Here is an 18,571-nt window from a genome sequence, read left to right on the forward strand (position 1 = left end):
CATAACTGTTCTGATTATTAACTTTCTGTGCTGTCATTACAGATTCAACAGAAGAGAAATGCTTACCAATATTTAGAAGCATGTAAAAGCTATATATAAAATGGTGTCATTGGTTCAGTCTATAAAGGTTGATGATCTGTTTCCGCTTTCCAGTATACAGTTCTTGCTCAACTAATTATCAAAGTTTGTGCCGTATATACGGTAGGCATGTACACAACACACATACATAGTAATATGAATACCAAATGTAATTTGAATTGAGCCCTTTGGCAACTGACCTGCCAAAAATGTTTTACTGATTAATTGAGGGAATTTTATACCATGTCAATCACAGTTGTCTCTAAGCAATTCAGTCCCAAAAAATTGACATATGACTGTCTGATCTTTACCTAGAGATGATATACATCAGGCTATAGACCTTTGGTTGTTTTCAGGAAGATGTTAGCCATTGTACAATATGTGAAGAACCACATTCTGAATTTTTGGTACAGCCACTTTTAAAAAATGCCTTATTTTTAGGTGTTTATTTTAATATTTAATATTTAATATTTAATAAACAGCTTAAGCTCAAATGCACAAATGTTCAAAAATAATATAAACTACTTTTATATCTTTTATACTCTAGCACAGTAATGGAGTACCTTTTAGAGACCGAGTGCCCAAAAACTGGCCCCACCCCCTGCCCCGCCCCCACTCCACCCCCCATCTCCCACCCCGCCTGCCCGTAGGGCCACTCACTGCCTCCAGGGCCCACTGCAGATCACCCAGGCAGCCCAGCAGCACTATAGTGGTCACGCCCTGTGCCCGCGCCCTGAAGTATCAACTGTTCATGATGGGGTGTGAGGGCAGAGTCTTGTCTACGCTGCCTGGCTGCCATGTCCTTGGCTTCTCTGCTCCACGGGTCAGACTCAGGGGCGACTCTCCTTCAGGGGGGCTGCTGGAGAGGAGGGGGCCACGGGGGGAGTCGAGGCTGGGGCAACGGCACGTGTACCCACAGAGAAGGGTCCAAGTGCCGCCTCTGGCACCCGTGCCATAGGTTTGCCACCACTGCTCTAGCATTATACTCTAGCATTGTAGCATTTTTTAAAAAATGAAGGAAATAAATAGCTGCTGGGGTTGGCAAGAAGAGAAGCCTGGGAATGTAGGAAGATGTTCTTTTTGTACAGTTCACGCAATCTGAAAAACTTTGGGATACAACGTGTTTAAAATTGCTGAAGCTTTGATCATTTGTTCACAGCTTCTGCCTTGACTACTTTTTAACCCCTTGAAGGTGGCCCTGCCCTCCCTTCTGTACCTTGTCTTTATGCCTTTATGCCTACTTCTTTCTGTTGCTATGGCCACTAGCATGCAGGTTTGGGCAAATCTGGATCTTTGTGTTGATGAAACTATCCACCCATCCACCACTGTATAACCTTGTCTGCAACAAAACTCTTTTGCTCCCTCCCTTGGGCTTCTTTAGAAAGTCTGATGATGTGAAATGTAACAATTTTTTGCTTCTCTTGTTTTTCTTTAATTCCACCCCATACATGAAATTGTGAAAAGGGTTCTGAGTGGATGAATATAACAAGAGGCCAAAGAGCAGTTAGTTCAGCTTCCTGCTTCCTCTAATGGCCAACCAGATGTTTCTAGGAAGTCCAAAAGCAGGACATAACAGCAACAGCCTCATTCTGTTGTTTGCTCCCTAGGTACTCATGGAGAGAGAAAGAGAGAGAGAGAGAGAGGGAGGGAGGGAGGGAGGGAGGGAGGGAGGGAGGGAGAGACTGCCTCCAAGCTAGAGGTTGTTGCCATATCTTGTAGCCATGAGTTAAACCAATTAATTGCACACCATGTGAAGTACTAATAGAGTGGATTAGAACCATGGCTGGTTGCATATCACTCTAAGGAACCTGATTGAAGAGAAGGTTTATGGCTACAGGACATTTTATATATTTAACACAGAAGTGTGACAGTATGTGAGTGGGGTGGGTGGGTTTAATTAGTTCTGAGTTAAATTCTTCTGCAAGCCTGAATGAGATGCAGAGAGCCATGTGTGCCAGTAGTAAATTGCACTCTGTGGTATCTCCAGCCTCCTTCCTATTATGCTTCTCTGTTTAAATGCTTCCTGAAGTGATCAGAATGGACTGAAGATTCTTGTTTATTTTTAAAAGGACATTTAAACTTGGAAGTGGTGGCAGGTAAATGCTCTTGATGCCTTTTCAAGAAAATGTAGCAACAGCCAGGCTTTCTGTATGGGGAACGAGGGCATGTCTGAGTTGTGAGTACAGGAAATCCATTAAGAAATAGTTGTCAATGCTGCTCAGAGGTGAGAACTGCACGGAGTTGCCCTTGTTTGCTCTGCTGGAAAAATTAGCATTTCTTTAGAAGCTGGTTGTATAGATTAATATGCTCTGTTGTCAGCCTGACAATGTGTAAAATGCCACATAAGTTTCAGTGGCAGCTTTTTTCAGGGAGATAACACATAAGGAGGGATTGAGAATGACAAGAACCATGCAATCAATTGTTCAACACCAACAAATGGCTGGATACTATTTTTCATGGGGGTGAAATTATAAGATAGGTTTTAGAATAACAAATGGCTGGGTTGGAAAAAGAACACCAAAGGGCAACATGCAGCCACAGCAGCCTTTTGCTGCTTATTAGGAGGATCTGCCTGAAATGGTTCTTGAAGATGGACTATCTGCAGCCATTTTGTTATATACTGGACCATTAACTTTAGAAAATAGATGCATAGGCTGTTGGAAGAGAGACGTGTCCTTCCATCTCATAATTGCATTTTTGGAAAAGTCTCCTGTGCTGAAGTTCTATTGTCCCAAAGCTGTTATATCTAATGGTCAAGACAGATGCCAACAAAGGTGCTCTGAGAAATGGGCAATCAGGGGCCTTTCAGATAAGTAATCATTTAGCGCAAGTGTGATTCCTTTCAACAGAACTTAACTACTAGTTCCTTAGAGTACTCCACTAGTGCAAGTAAATGTCCATGATTGCAGCCAGAAAGAACATTTATAGAAATGGGTCTTGATCAGGGCCAAAGAATAAAGGCAAATGGAATGATTTATTGCCTCTATTTAACATCAAAATTTTCAGAGGGAAATATAAATTGATGGAGATGAACTGGTAAGAAATTATTCATTTGGCTAATCATTTATCTTGTGCTTTATAGGAATTTTTACAGTGATAAAAGTATAGCTTTTTCTTTTTGTTTCATCTAGGGCTGCTTCTTAAAGTCCATGAATTGCACACATTTTAAGTACATCTAATACTGAAACTGTGTGTTTGTAGGTATCTATATCTATCTAACTATATCTCTCTAAGACAGAGAGGAGATGTAATGTAGTGCAGTGCAGGGCAGGGTAGGGTGTGTATACAACTAAGATCCTGTTCAGAACCCTCAAACTCCTAAGCCTCTGATAGAGGACCCAATAGTACTATGGGCTATATGGCAAAATATATTGCCAGATTTTCATAAGATAGGATGCTCATTATTCAAATTTCAAAATGAAATTCTGTCTTCTGGGTTTCATGCAGTAGCTTATTGAAATACAGTTTAATGAAAGAGAACAAATAAATGGACATTGGGGAAAAAGATCTCAGTTGCAGTACAGGCTTGTGAGGTGAGAGGAGAGGAGAGGAGAGGAGAGGAGAGGAGAGGAGAGGAGAGGAGAGGAGAGAAACCAAATGATTGGCAGGTGGAAGAGGGAGAGTTTGTCAGATGCATTGTCATGTCTTTCATGGTATATAAGACAAGAGGTATATGGATAGAGATTTACCATTGTTTATGTTATTTATACACCATTGCTATTGTTATTATTTGGTGACTGCATAGTTGGTCAAAGTGGAAGAAGAAATACTGAGCTGAGATTGTACAGCTCAGCTTACTGGTGAAAATTATTGATCCTGTCATTGCTGCTTGAAAGGATAACAAACCCAGTAAGGTCCTGTTCAGTATCATGGCTGTTACAAACATTGCTGTCATTGCTGCTGAGACTGAAGGTTTTAACTGCATGGACATGGAAGAGGTGCCACCTGTCACTTCTACCTGCTACTTGCCATGGCTATGCTTAAAGATTCAGTAGCTGTTAGTTGGGACGAATACTACTCTATGGATGAAACAGGGAATGGCTGTGGAGAACTACCTGGCCTGAGAGTATACTGGGTGATAGCATTTCAGCCTAGAGACCTTAGGGTTCAGAAGTTAGAGAAGTGCCTAGTGTAATATTCTTGGTGAATATTGGTTAGCATTGGTGAAAAGTTGTATTGGGGAGGTATAAAGTAGGCTGTCAGGAAAGCTTTTAGATAGACTGTTGGTTCATTTGCTTAAAGTGATGGGAGGATTGTTACTGACTGAACATAATGTTTCAGTTTGTGAGAGTAGAGAGAGGTGCAGAAAGTCACAGAGGGGTGATGAGGGTGAAGATTAATTTTTACTGTGGCTGGCAGAAGGAGGAATTAGAGAAAATGCAGGGCTGGCCATTTTAGGGGAAGAAGAGTAAACAATTCAATGTCAGTTTCCTTTCCAGTCCAATTGCCTCATCCCTGGACCGGAGAAGTTGCATGGCTGGATCCAGTAACTTCAGACAGCTGTTAGTAACTAGATGGAGCATGCAGATCTGACACTTAAAACAGATTGGGCAAGCAACGTTGCCTTTCACAGATATACCTTCCAAGGTTTCAGGTCCTTTAGCTATCATGATTCCAAGGCTAGGGGTGTGATGATCCTGTGTGAAGCTTTCCTGGTAACCAAAGTTTTATTTGAAGGTGAGTTTCAATCTGTTGTCAGTGGCCTGACTAGCGAACCCAAAAGAAGTAGACTCTTGGGAGCTTTGAATTCCCAGAAGTATAACTATATTGGATACACCATCTTGGTACTGCAGAAGCAAAACCAGCTCTAGGGTTCCCGTGGAAAAGATCATTTAATTAAGCAACAGGTTCCCTTTTTCTCCACCCCTGGGTGTTCACATGGTCAATTATATGTTTCCCTTTTACTATGGGAACAATCCATGTTTCCGTCTAGCACCTCCAGGGGACCTTGGTGAGGTTCAGCTCTCAAGGTCCGTAGACAAAAGCTTAGCATTCCATTTCCCTCCTCCCTCTTCCCACTTGTTTGGCAAGTTGAAAAGTGATAGAAGCTCAGAAGAAATAAGCAATTCAATCTTGACACCTGCATTTGAAGTTGGACTTCGAGTTCAGCTGAACAAGTTAGGTATATTGCTCATGTACCAACCACTGCCCATTAGCATCCCTCATTGAATTCTTGGATTTCATCAGTTCAATCTCTATATTCTATGGATCTAGTTGGTTTTCAGCAGTGATTTGTCAGGCAATTCCACCTTGCACTTCATAGAGCACTGAAAAGATTGAGATTACTCCTAAGTGGTATCTCCTTATTTACCAGTCTCAGAGGGATTTTGGTTCACTCCTAGTTGAACCCGATTCATGGAGAACAAGAAGCTGGTAGAATCAATGCTTAGAATAAGGGCAGTAGAAAACAAGAGATATAAACATGAGCAAAGACTTCTTTCAAGCCTACACTGACTATGGCTAAATATTTGAATTTTTTCATTTGTATTGCTTGTGCAGAATCTTGTCCAGTGACTGTTCAAGATGATCCTATCCTGTTAAGGAAAAATGGGAAAGATGATATTCCTGCAGGCATTTTGCAGATAAAAATACATTTTTCTGGGTTGTTTTTTGTTTTTTTGCTCGTGGATAGTGTTCCCCACAAAATATGATTTGCCACCAGCAGACTAGATTCATACCCCACCTTTCTCCTTTAGGAAATTAGGGTGTATTAGTGGATGGATTGGAGAAATGATTAATGTTACTTTGAAGGGACAGAGGTTGTTGTCAGTGAAGCAGGGAGGGGTGCCCCAAATCCTGTAAGAGCCATCTCTTGATTCAATAGTATTAAATAACTGTTGAAACAGTCCTCAGTCTTTCCTTTTTAGGATGAAGTCAGATGGTGATCATTTACATTGAGATGTTCTATCTTCAGACCAATCCAAGATAGCAGTGTTTGTCAAACCTGGTCACATTAAGATGTGCAGCCATCAACTCCCAGAATTCTGAGAGATTCTAGGATTTAAACTCTACACCTCTTAAAGTTGCCAAGTTTGACAAATATTGGTCTAAGAGCATTATATCCAGGCCATTGCACAACCTTTTCAACCCTATTCCCAGTTAGGAATAAGCCATATTGAAGTAATTTACACTTTCGAATAGAGCTGTTTACAACTGCTCTGTAATTATGGATTCACCATTGCACTGAGCTATAATATGATATAGTTTGGTCTAGTTTAGTTTTGAATGTTGTTGGCTTGTTCAGTAAGTTGTATTTAAAAGTCAGTTTAGTGGAATGAATGAATTAAGTCTTGGTCCTTTAAAAACATATATTAATACAGCTAACAATCCAGATGGTGAGCATGTTTCAGCTAGATCAGTGGTGGCGAACCTATGGCACGCATGCCAGAGGTGGCACTTGGAGCCCTCTCTGTGGGCACATGTGCTGTTGCCCCAGCCTCACCTCCCCCCATGACCCCCTCCTCACCAGCAGACCCCCTGGCAGAGAGTCGCCCCCGAGCATGTCCAACGTGGAGCAGCGCAGCCAAAGACATAGCAGCCAGGCAGCGTGGACAAGTCTCTGCCCTCATGCCTCATCGCGCACAGTTGATGCTGCGGGGTGCGGGCAGAGGGCGTGGCCGCCATGGCGCTGCTGGGCTGCCTAGGTGATCTGTGGTAGGCCCTGGAGGCAGTGAGTGGCCCTGCGGGCAGGCAGGGTGGGGGACGGGGATGGGGCAGGGGTGGAGCGGGAGCAGGGCCAGTTTTTGGGCACTCGGGCTCTAAAAGGTTCGCCATCACTGAGCTAGATTGTATGAGTTGCTCTTACTTATAGGTATATCTGCTTCCTTTCTTCATTATTTAAAAAAATTGTGCCAAGTAAACTGAATCAGAAGTGAAGCCATCACCTAAGATCCTTTTCTGAGTACCTTAGCCAATGCCAAATGAGATCAGGCTAATGGCAAATGCAGATACTAAAATGCTGTCTTCTAAGAGGTTCGCCTGGCATCTACATTTTCATAATTTTAATCATGTTTAGATTGTACATTATGATTTATTTTATCTGTGGTTTATCATCTGAGTTTTTTATTATATATTTCTGAACTGAATCAATAGTTATATATCAGGGGTATCAAACTGCCGGCCCACGGGCCAGACACATCACAATGAAACCGTGCCCACCCCAGTGCCGGCAATGGGGAAAAAGCTCCGATATGTTGCGCGATGTCACATGACATCATGAGTTTGACATGTCTGATGTATATAATAAATTATTCTACAAGAATGGTCAGCATGCAATTTATGGCATTTCAGGGAGGAGGGGGGAGGAAAAGGAGGAGAGAAGGAGAAGGAGTTACACATTCTGCATCTCTAATCTGTCCAATTGGAAGCTGACTTATATTGCCTGGAGCCCATTTCTGCACAGTGAAGAAATGGCAACAATCAAAATCTGCTTTCTATATAATTTTCATCTTACTACTGAAATGCTGTACTGAACTCATGTTTATATAACTGACATGAATTCTGCATGTTTTAGACATGCAAACTTCCTTCTCCAAATTCACAAATTCATTGTTTCTAAAAATGGATATTAAGAAATCATGCATTATTCTTCTAACAGCAGGCCTGCCTAGGTACAGAATCCCGAATAATCACATCTACAATAGCAGCTTGTTTTCTGTTACCTGGCTTGCTGGAGATAATCTATATTCAGAATAGTGTGAGGGTTTTTTTTTTTTTCCTTAAGCTATGTTACTCTGCTGACAACACCAAAACAGAACTTATTCTGAAAGACAGCTGAGGTAATTTGATTTTGAAATTAAACATGGGAAAGATAAATCTCTCCATCAGGCTCCTTGGACACCAATCTTTCATCTGCAGGTCACTTCTGAAGGCAGTTAGGAGAAGAAAGAAAAATGAAAGGGGAACCATTCCTCATGACTTTTTTGCTGCATTCCAGTTTCACTTAAGTCTTTTCAAGGCTAGTAGGAACATACTGGTTTAAAATTAAACTCTCCAGTTGAAGTGAACGGATAATTCATGAGTCTTAACAGCTTGTGAACTAATTTAAGGGTGCTATCCAAGAGTCTAATAACCACCACAGTTCCCATCTTTGACTTGTAAAAACTGGGGGGGGGGGGAGAGAATGATGTCAGCATTGAGAGATTTGGAGCAGTTCTCCACCATATGGGCTATCAATCCAAGCCCAAATCATCGGCTTGGTCACATGCTGCCTTTCCAAATATAGCATGTTTTTAAGAGCCTTGTGTTTTTACAAGATCTGTGAAGTAGGGGGGAAATCTTTCTGTCAAGTTTTCTGTTGAGGTTCATTATCCCATTAAGGGTAATTTACTGGCATCAGAGGAACTTTTGTAATGATCAGTCTCTCAAAGGCCCTTGTAAATATGGATCCAGCATGTAAATGTTTAAAATATTTCCACATTAGGGAGAGAATCACACTTGCTTAGTTGGTATTTAACGGCTAGATGGAATTTCCCCCTGCCAGCTATCTTAATTCATCTCTCAAGATTCAAGCACACATGATAAATGAGCAAGGAGAAGGAGCAGTGCATGGGCCATTGAATCCGTATAAACAGCTTAGAGCTCTTAGCACAGCCTCAGTCAGCTGAAGTGAACAACTGGGTTAAATCACAAACTACAATGACAAACAAGCCTGCAGGTTTTCTTGAATTTCCAGAACTAGTTCAACAAGATGACCAGCTATAAAGCATGTACGTCTGGAAAAAATTTTTGACCTAAATATTTTGTATATTCTTTACAGAAGATGCAGATTTAGCTCTTGAAGTTATACTTAGTCAAAAGGAATCATGGTTTTACTTGCTTGTCTATTGGAGACCTCTTAAATTGTTGTTTCAGAAGTATTTACCTATTCCACATATCAAAATAGGTGTTATAGCCACAAAGAAGCCGAAAAATAAAAGGTTTTCTGTAAATATATATTTAGCCATACAAATAATGCATATTGATGATACTATGGAAGGGAAAGAAAGGGAAGGGAAGGGGAATGGCACTGAAAAAAAACATCAGATTTAAAATGGCAAAAAAAATTGTTTTGGAAGGTAGAATGGGCATAGAAGAAAATGTTTGAGGAATATGTTTCAGCAGCTGAGAAATGTGTTCCTTCCTGAACACATCATTTTTGACCTGCAAAGTGAATATTTAACACAAGCTCATCTAAGCCCATACAAGATAACTCTTTCCTTTTCGAAGTCAACAAATTCAAGACCTATTAGTTACCAATACTGAAATAAATATAAATTATCAGCAAAGTATGCATAGATCTCATGGGAAATGGAAACAAATGAAGAATTTAGAGGGATAAATTAAGGCCAAAAAAATCTGGAAAAGTTTTAAGGCCAAAAAGATTTCAGCATCCACAGCATGTATAAAAACTCCCAATTTTTAATTAAAAAAAAAAACTCTGCCAGATATGTGGCTACTTGATAAGATAGTCAATGCTCAAATAGAACATCCTGTAATGTGATGTGGAACACAGGGACATAGGAATATCCTGTACACATTTTACATGATAAAAGACTGTCCTTGGTTGTGCCATTAATATATTAAAAGGATGATATAGATGAAACATTTCCATTTCTAATGTCATCTCATAACCTGATAGGTTTTTTATGTTTTAATGATGCACACTGTTTAAAGCCACTGGTTGAGATGAGAGTTACTGAAATTAAATAAATAGACCTAGGTATACAAAAATCAACAGAAAAATGAATATGTCTTTTCTTAAGCAACAGTACATCCTCAGGATTACGTGACATATCTTAGCCTTTTCCATAACAGCTTCTGCCCTATGGTAAACCTTAAGTTCTGGTAGCCTCTCCCACACACACACACACACACCTTCTTAACCTTCCAGAAAACTATAAACATCTGGCTCACACAAACACACATCACTTTAATAGTCAAGTTGGACTCAGTGATTATGTAGATGAACAGATACAGATGATGGATTGGGCACCTGATTTTTCTTGATTTTTGGTTTTATTGCTTTTACTGCTTCTGTTCTTATTATTGTTAGCCACCCAGAGTTGTGTGGCACAAGATGAATGGCCATATAAATAAATGAAAAGGTTAAATAAGTTAAATCTTTAGCTTTATGCAATTCTGGGTGTGCATGCTAGCTTTCCAAATTTGATAGACCAAAAGAAGTCCTTTATTCATAAATTTAAAAATAATCCATGCAAAACTGAATAGAGCCTAATAATATAATATATAAGGCAGACTTGTCTAATTCATCATTTTTAAATGTTGGACTACAGTTCCCTTAATCCCAACATACAGCCTGAGGAAAGGTTATCCAATACTTTTTGAAAGCACTCTCCTTTGTGTTCGTCAGTAGCTATCTTGTACATCTAGCACCCTTACTTTAATATTATGCTTTATATAAATAATACTAACAATAACAATAATAATAAAGTTGGAAGGGACCTTGGAGGTCATCTAATCCAAACCCCTGCTCAGGCAGGAAACCCTATACCATTTCAGACAAATGGCTGTCCAGTCTCTTCTGAAAAACTTCCAGTGTTAGAGCATTCAGAGCTTCAGGAGGTAGGTTGTTCCACTGATTAATTGTTCTAACTGTCAGGAAATTTTTCCTTAGTATATACTGCATATATTGTATATAGATATACTGGATCTGCACAAACCAGCAAGAGGGCTGAGAAAATATATACAGACCTATTACATCCTGGACATAAATTATTTCAACTTCTCTCCTCAGATTATCAGTATAGGCCATTGCATGCCAAAACAACTAGATACAAAATAGTTTTTCCCCATGCCATCATTCTGCTGATCATCTAATTCCCACAACACTGTCTTAGGCCTAAAGATATTTACCCATGTAGTAGGGCTGTATTGATATTATCCTTCTCATCTTTCTCATCTTTTCATCTTTCTCATCTTCAATCTTTCCTATTACCTTCTCCTATTGGTATCTTATGATTTATTACTTGTTTGTATCTGATGATTAATGATTGTAACTATGATTTATGATCTATGACTTATCACCTTGTTGTTTGTATGTACACTGAGAGCTTATGCACTGGAGACAAATTCCTTGTGTGTCCAATCACACTTGGCCAATAAAGACTTCTATTCTATTCTATATTCTTCAAATGTTTGTGCCATACTTTTTAAGACATCACAAGAATCTAATGGAGACAATATCTTTATTTTGTAAACCTAGAGCTGACCCATTAGAAATGTTCGCTTGATATTAATTTTGATTTATTTTTCACAACCAGACCAGCTGCTATTATTCTTATAAGACTTGGAATTAACCAGTTTTATCTGGTTAAATATCCAGTTTAGCTGTGGTGGGATAAGATCTTTTATAGTAGGAGAGCCTCTATTCTCTGAAACTGCATGCTGTATCTCACTTGACTTTATTTTGATACTTCTGGCTTACTAGAGCAGCTTACACTATCACCAGATTTATTAATATGATTGTGTAGTCCAGTTCTCATTTCTGTTGCATATCAAAGTATATCACAAAGGCTGCAACTTTTTTAACTTTAACTGCTAGATTCTATATTTCCAAAAATAAGGAACAGTGACATTTGCTTGTTTCTTCTTAACAATACGTTTTGGGAGAACCCATAATGCACCTTGATAAAACATCTGTATCTGCTATGATCAGTAATATGTACGATTAGTGATTCACCATTCCTCTTTCTATAGTACCCTATTATAGTAGCCACATTTTCCTATCTTGCCTTCTTTTCTTTTTGCCTGATGAAGTGTTCTCAACAACTAAAGCATGTAACTCTTTTGTAAACTTTCTTTCATTCTGAGAAAGCATTGCCTCAGTATGAATCTTTGATTTTCTTTCTCAGTGCACGGGTTTTTTATCTGTCGCTTTTGTGCTCCTTAGTTAGCTCGTCTATCCCAGCTCCTCAAGCTGCTGTCCATGGTCCTGCTCTTTTGCCTGGCTTTCTATACCATAATTGCAAAACTTCACAGGGATTCTCCTACAAGTCTCTTCCAGAGCAGAGCAGATGCTGAAACACGTTCCAGAGCACATGAGCTACACAAGCCCCTGTCATCTGTCTCAGAGCTTCTACAGCAGCATCAGAGTTTGACAATGGAGTTGGTATACTGGCTTTCTCATTGTCATTCACAATTGATCTTATTATCTGCTTCATTAACCCTAACATGGGTTTCAACCTCAGGATCTTTCTCTTTAGGCTTGACTATTTTGGCACTCAGTTCCAAATCCCAAATGCTCTGTGAATTGTGGGACCTGCCAGATCCTGGCTATAGCACAATGCAAGCTCGGAGACTGAGAGGAAATCGATGCTCACTTTATTTACCACAAACTGAGAGGAAGTACTGCCCCGCTATGTGCTTGTCTTAAAGCCACAACTACTGAAGGAGGAAAAAAAATAGCATCAAGTACCATCTCTTGTTAGCTGATGTCATCTAGATGCTGATTCACTAGTTCTAAGCTCAGGTTTTCTTCCTTCCAGTCAAACTGCATTTGTTAGCTTAATTTTGCCTCAGAAGTGGCCAATTTTAAATTTATATAAAGGGAAAGATTAACTACTTCTCTGCTCTGAAAAGTGCTAAGTATTAAAGAGGAAGAGTTTCACAAGGAGAGTTAGATTTACATCCACTGACAAATGGTCTGAGGAATGGAAGGAGAACTATTTCTAAGACTGATATAGATGTCATTCTGTTCCTTGAAACTGATTTGCAAAGTTAGCAACTGCATTAGAAAGCATTTTGCACAAGACTATTGCACACAGTTTGACACAGCCTGGAGCCCATTTCTTCCTCCCTCTGTAGTATTAATTCTACTTATTATTAGGTGGGAGCAGAGGGGGAGGGGAAAATGCTCTTCAGGGTTGCACTTGAAGTCAGAAGTTGAACCTATTAAGCCACAAATGACAATATCATTAAATTAACAGTCTTGGTAGAATTCATGGCCCAAAACTGAATAATCTTTGCCTCACAACAGATCAGCAGCTTAAAGAGCTATCTAAATATCTACCATGATAATATGTTCTTCTAAAAATCTTTAATTGTCTCTCCCAAGCATGACATTTCTAGTGCTGGGGCAGTTAGTTTTAATTCAGCCAAATAGCTAGGAATTCAAATAAGAGGTCTCTACTAAATCAAGACTTATTTGCATTTTCTTTCTGCCCCCAATCATTGCCTTTTTGTTATTCCTAATAGTCTATCAGTGACCTTGAATATAAAATGTAGAACATACAGTTGTATCTGTATGGCCAAATGGTTAGAACTCAGCCACGGTTCATTCTTTATCATTTGTTCCACTTTAGTCTGACTACTTTTTATCCGCTTATTCTATCCTGTCTCCGGCTTTTTTTCCAGAGCCAGATTTCATCTTTCCTTTTCTGAATCATCACCTTAACCCTCTTTGACCAGATAGATCCACTCACAGATTCACAGATAGAAAGAGTCCATTTCAGTTGCTTTAATACAGTTTCAGATCTGCTCTTGAAACCCTCAAAAGTGTCCTCCAAAAGTAACTGGAAAAAATGCTGCATCAAAAGAGGAATTAAATAACTGATTATTTAAATAATTAAATAGCTAGATCGAAATATCCAGCTATACTTACATGTACAGCATGATAGTCATTATAAAGGCTATCCAGATGTAGCCAACCAGTCTCACAGCATAGACGATCAAAATCTAAATGTCTTCTCTAATGTGAATTCCTGGAAAAGTTAAAATCTTGCATGCATTGGCCACCAAATATCACAAGGAGTAGTGAAAGGATAGAAAGGATAGAAAGAATGATGGACAAAAAGAGAAGGAGAGCAGCAGTAAAGATTCTAAGAAGAAAATAAGACTGTGGGCTTTAGAAAGATCTATGGTGGCTTTCTGTTACCTCACTCTATATATCAAAAGAAAGAAGGAAAAATAATTCAAACATCAGCACAGAATCTATATCTAAGCCACTGATTCTGCGCTCTGTGTGTGTGTGTGTGTGTGTCTCTGTCTCTCTCCTTCCCTCCATTTCCCCCCCCCCCCCATTTTCATTGGGATTCGTGAGCTCAGGATTTTTTTTTTTCTTGCGGTCAATGAAGCCTGGAACTTTGGATTCAAAACTGCAATGTTGGACATTTTTGTATGGACCCAATCCCCTTGTTCCAGTTGTTGAAACAAAAGCTTACTGGAACTGTTAAGTAGGAATGATTCTTAATCCTATGCCATATAACTCAAAACTGGTAACTTGTTTTGCTTGATTTTTCTTTTTCCTTCATTCCTTTTGTGTCATATCTGATTAATTGTAAGACAGCAAATCAACCCTGTTTTGTTCCTCTTTTGCATCTTATCCAGAAAAATGAAATCATTTCATAATGATATGAATTATAGGAGTAATAAGCTTTCCCCTCGGTATTACATTAAGAACTACAAAAATAATATTAATGTTCTACTTAATCTTTTAAGTATTCAAATATCTTACCTGGAGTGTTTTACTGAACATATCTACTCAGAAGTAAATCTCACTGAAGTAAATGGTGCTTAGATCCAGATCAGGTTTCCAGTTTAAAATACAAAACATTTCTTTTCACACACATGAATGTTTTCAAAGTATTTCACCTTGGGCTCCACAGATTCTGCTACATTAAACAAAACTCACTTTTCATATTTCTGATTAGACTGAAAACATGACAAATGGAAGCAATCAGTGACCATCCTTCATTACTATTCCAAGCCCCCAATTAGAAACCTGTATTTAAATTAACTCAAGATGGGGAGAAGCTCCGTGAAATATGAATTCAGGTTGATTATATTCATCAAATGCTAAGAAGAAAATATACGATCCATTAACATAGTAGTCAAAGTACATCACCCCAAAGTTGAGTGTTATTCAAGCAGCAGCTTTTTCTGCCAATATATGGTTAAATACATTCAGCTATTTTTAATTTAAGATAGACAACTTTGAATATATAAATATAATGTTATTAAACAATTACTATAGTTCCTCCTTACATAACAGTTCGGAGGGGGGCATGGGGGAGAGGTATTCAGTATAGAAAGGAAACCTGACTATTGGATTATCTATCATAAGGACTTCCAAAGAAACCTTCTCCAAATGCTTCTGACAATTCAATCTGTTATGAAATCAAGGATGAAAATTTGGGGGGGGGAGGAAGGGAAATAGTCCTGACTACCTCTACAGCTACTGGAGCAGACCCAGTAATGAAGTTATGCAAGATAGACTTCATTCAAACAATAATCAGTTAAAAGGTAAATGGTTCTATTGATTGCCAAGTGCTATATATCTGTGCAACATAGAAGGAATTATGTTGCACAGACATATAGCACTTTGCAATCCATAGAATCCAAGCACATGAAAAGCCATGGGAATTTACTCAAAAGAACGGGTAAAACTATTCTGTTTTCAGACTACAGTAGTCACTAAAACATTGCCTTCATTTTGCAAAGCATGTCCATTTTGTAAACATGTCCAGTTCATGCAACTCATTTACCTTTTAACTGATTATTGTTTGATTGAAGTCTAATTTGTATAACTTCATTACTGGATATGTCGCTCTACCTACAGGACATTGAGACAGCATACATAGCTGTTTCTACTCTGATTTTTCCCTGCAGTAGCAACAATCCTGTGAGGAAAGTTGGGCTGAGAAATAATAACTGTCCAAAGTCACTTAAGCAAGCTTCCAAGTTAAAGATGGGCCTGAATGGATCTCCCATTTCTAGGCTAATTGTAATATATTGGCTATCAGATAAGCTACTGATTGAAATGCTAGAATGTAAAATATATAACTGGACTGTGAACCACCATCTGCCCAGGGACAAACAGAGAAGCATGACCCAGGAGAAATGTAGCTCCTTTCTATGAAACAAGTAGCTAATAATTTCTGAATCACAGTAGAAGCAGACCATCTCTGCCTATTATTTCTGTACCCATCCCTAAGTTCAAATAACAAAAACAAATACTCAAGAGTATAGGAAACCACTCTCCCACCTTCAGAATAACATAGTAATTAATTATTGGTGGACTGTCATAGATGTTTTTTTTAATCTGTCTTCTATTTTTTTCTCCTTCTCCTTAATGAACTGGAATTTGAACCTATTGTTCTTACAGTGTTTGTTGTCTGGTCTATCCATAAATACCACTTCACTACTGATCTACCTGTTGCTCAAACCCTAGTGCAGTTTTCCCCAACTGGGCACCCCCAAATGTATCAGTATTGCTCCTATCACCTCCAGCCAACATGGGGAAAACCATCCTGATGATTTTGCTAAAGCCTAGATTGCTTCTAGCTTCTTCATTTTCTTCTGCCTGCCATAAACATGAGCCCTGCTGCACTGGGCAGCTACAATTGGAACAGTCAGTGAATTCTTCCTGGAATGTCAAGAAGGTTGTGACAGTGTCGGTAGGATTTTATGAAACAAACTGTCTTTTAGAAATAGCTAAAAATGTTGAAGTCTATTAAGAGTTAACAGCTTCAGTTAAAAAATGAGCTGCAAGCAGTTAAGTGCTGGCAGTGGGTGTGAAACACTGTTGCATTTCTATTAACTCCAAACAGCTTCTTTAAATCCAGAAAATGGTGCCCAGATTTTAAGTCAATATTAATTTTACACTTGGCACCACAGGAGAGTGAGAGCAGCTGAGTTCCAAAGGGTCAGTCTAATAAAGAGACAATGGGGGAAAATCAAAAAATGCAAGACTGAGTTGTTTATCCAAGCATTGAAGATCTCATAAGTGAATAGGGGTGAATAAAATAATGGGGAATTCAGCTTTGCAATGAGAGAATTAATAGCCGGATGGAATCTTGAATGAGATCTATACAGGAAGCAATAATTAAGGCAGTATTAGCAGATTTGGCACAGAGTGGAACAGTTTTCATTGCAGGATGGAAGATGTCAGAGAAGGATGTTTAAAGTTGGAACGACACAGACAAATGATTCAAATTTTATCCCCTCTGAAATTCTTCCCCAGATCAAAATGGAAAAAAGTACTTTGGTTATACCTCCCTCAAATGAGCCCTCTTGCAAGAAGAAAAGGGAAGAACAGGAGCTGAGAAAAGAATCTGTTGACCTGGTCCAGCAGTACTACAGCTTGGTCTTGAGATTATAACAAAATTGTTTTTCATCATACCTGGCTCACCAATCCTGGGTCCTTCATGGATGTCTGTGGAGATTCTCAGTCATGGTTGTTCTGACAGTTCTGTTCTTCAGTCAGAACTGAAGAAACTTCTTGGATGAAAAGCGAAAGGTCTTCACGGTAAAACAAAGTCCAGTTGTCTTTTGAAAAAGCACCTTTCTCAAAAGCATCTTCATGGATGTTGAGGTCACCATATGCAAAGTCAAAGAGGAGATTCAGATGAACAGACTCTCTGGCAAATGCAGCAAGCCACAATCAGGTAAATAGATAGCATGCATGCAGTGATGTAGTGATATATTCTTGACAATTACATATTTATCTCCCAACATCTGACATAAGATTCTGTGTCAAGACACCATGATGCACACATTGCCATTTGCACCCCCTTTCCTCTCATTGATGCTTATGGCTACAGTACTCGCAAGAGCAGATCTCAGAAATAGAGGTGCACTCAGAATAGCCCAGTTGAGTAGCCCAGTTCCTAGAGAAAGTTCTGATCTAAACTAGTTGCTGTGAATATGCTCAGTACCTTCCAATATTTAAGCCACTACCTGAGAGCAGTTGAATACCAGAGAAATTTCTATAACAGCCTATTAACAGAGGCATCTACAATATGAAGAGGTAATGTCAGAAGTCAAGATGGTGGACATAACTGTGTGACAGAAGTCCCACTATTTTTAATATGTATGGAGTTTTATTACTTGGTCACATCTGCCTTCTTGCCGTTTGGAACCCTTGTGGATGCCCTGGCCTGTGAGCCTCCTCAGCAGCTGATATAATCTTTTCCAACTTCCAAACTCTTGGCAGAGTTTTTCTTTAACAAAATATGGTGAGTTTATAAGATCAGAAGACAAGTTTTTTTCAACTTGTCAATTTTTTTTAGGTGCCTTCCAGTCAGTGTTGACTCATGATGACTGCCTGGACAAATCCCTGCAATTTTCTTGCAAAATTTTAGAAATGGTTTGCCATTGACTCCTTCCTAGGACTGAAAGAGGCTTTGTGTCTAAGGTGGAACTAGAACTCACAGTCTCCCAATTTCTAGCCTGGCCCTAATGACCACTCTCTTTTTTAATTTAGGATCAACAAACACTTGTGTACATTAGTGCAGAGATTTCCTGATTTTCTCTCTAATAGCAAATCTACAATTTAGTGGTGAGAAGTTTGCATTTCATTATTTATAGAGGTAGTCCTCAACTCACAACCACAACTGAGCCCAAAATTTCTGTTGTTAATTGAGACATTTGTTAAGTGAGTTTTGCCCCATTTTATGACCTTTCTTGCCACAGTTGTTAACTGAATCACTGGAGCTGATAAGTTAGCAACATAGTTGTTAAGTGGATCTGCCTTCCCCATTGACTTTGCTTGTTA

The sequence above is a fragment of the Crotalus tigris genome, unplaced genomic scaffold (genome assembly GCF_016545835.1).
Source record: "Crotalus tigris isolate CLP2741 ecotype Arizona unplaced genomic scaffold, ASM1654583v1 scf7180000020033.632256, whole genome shotgun sequence".
In the NCBI taxonomy this organism is placed as follows: Eukaryota; Metazoa; Chordata; class Lepidosauria; order Squamata; family Viperidae; genus Crotalus; species Crotalus tigris.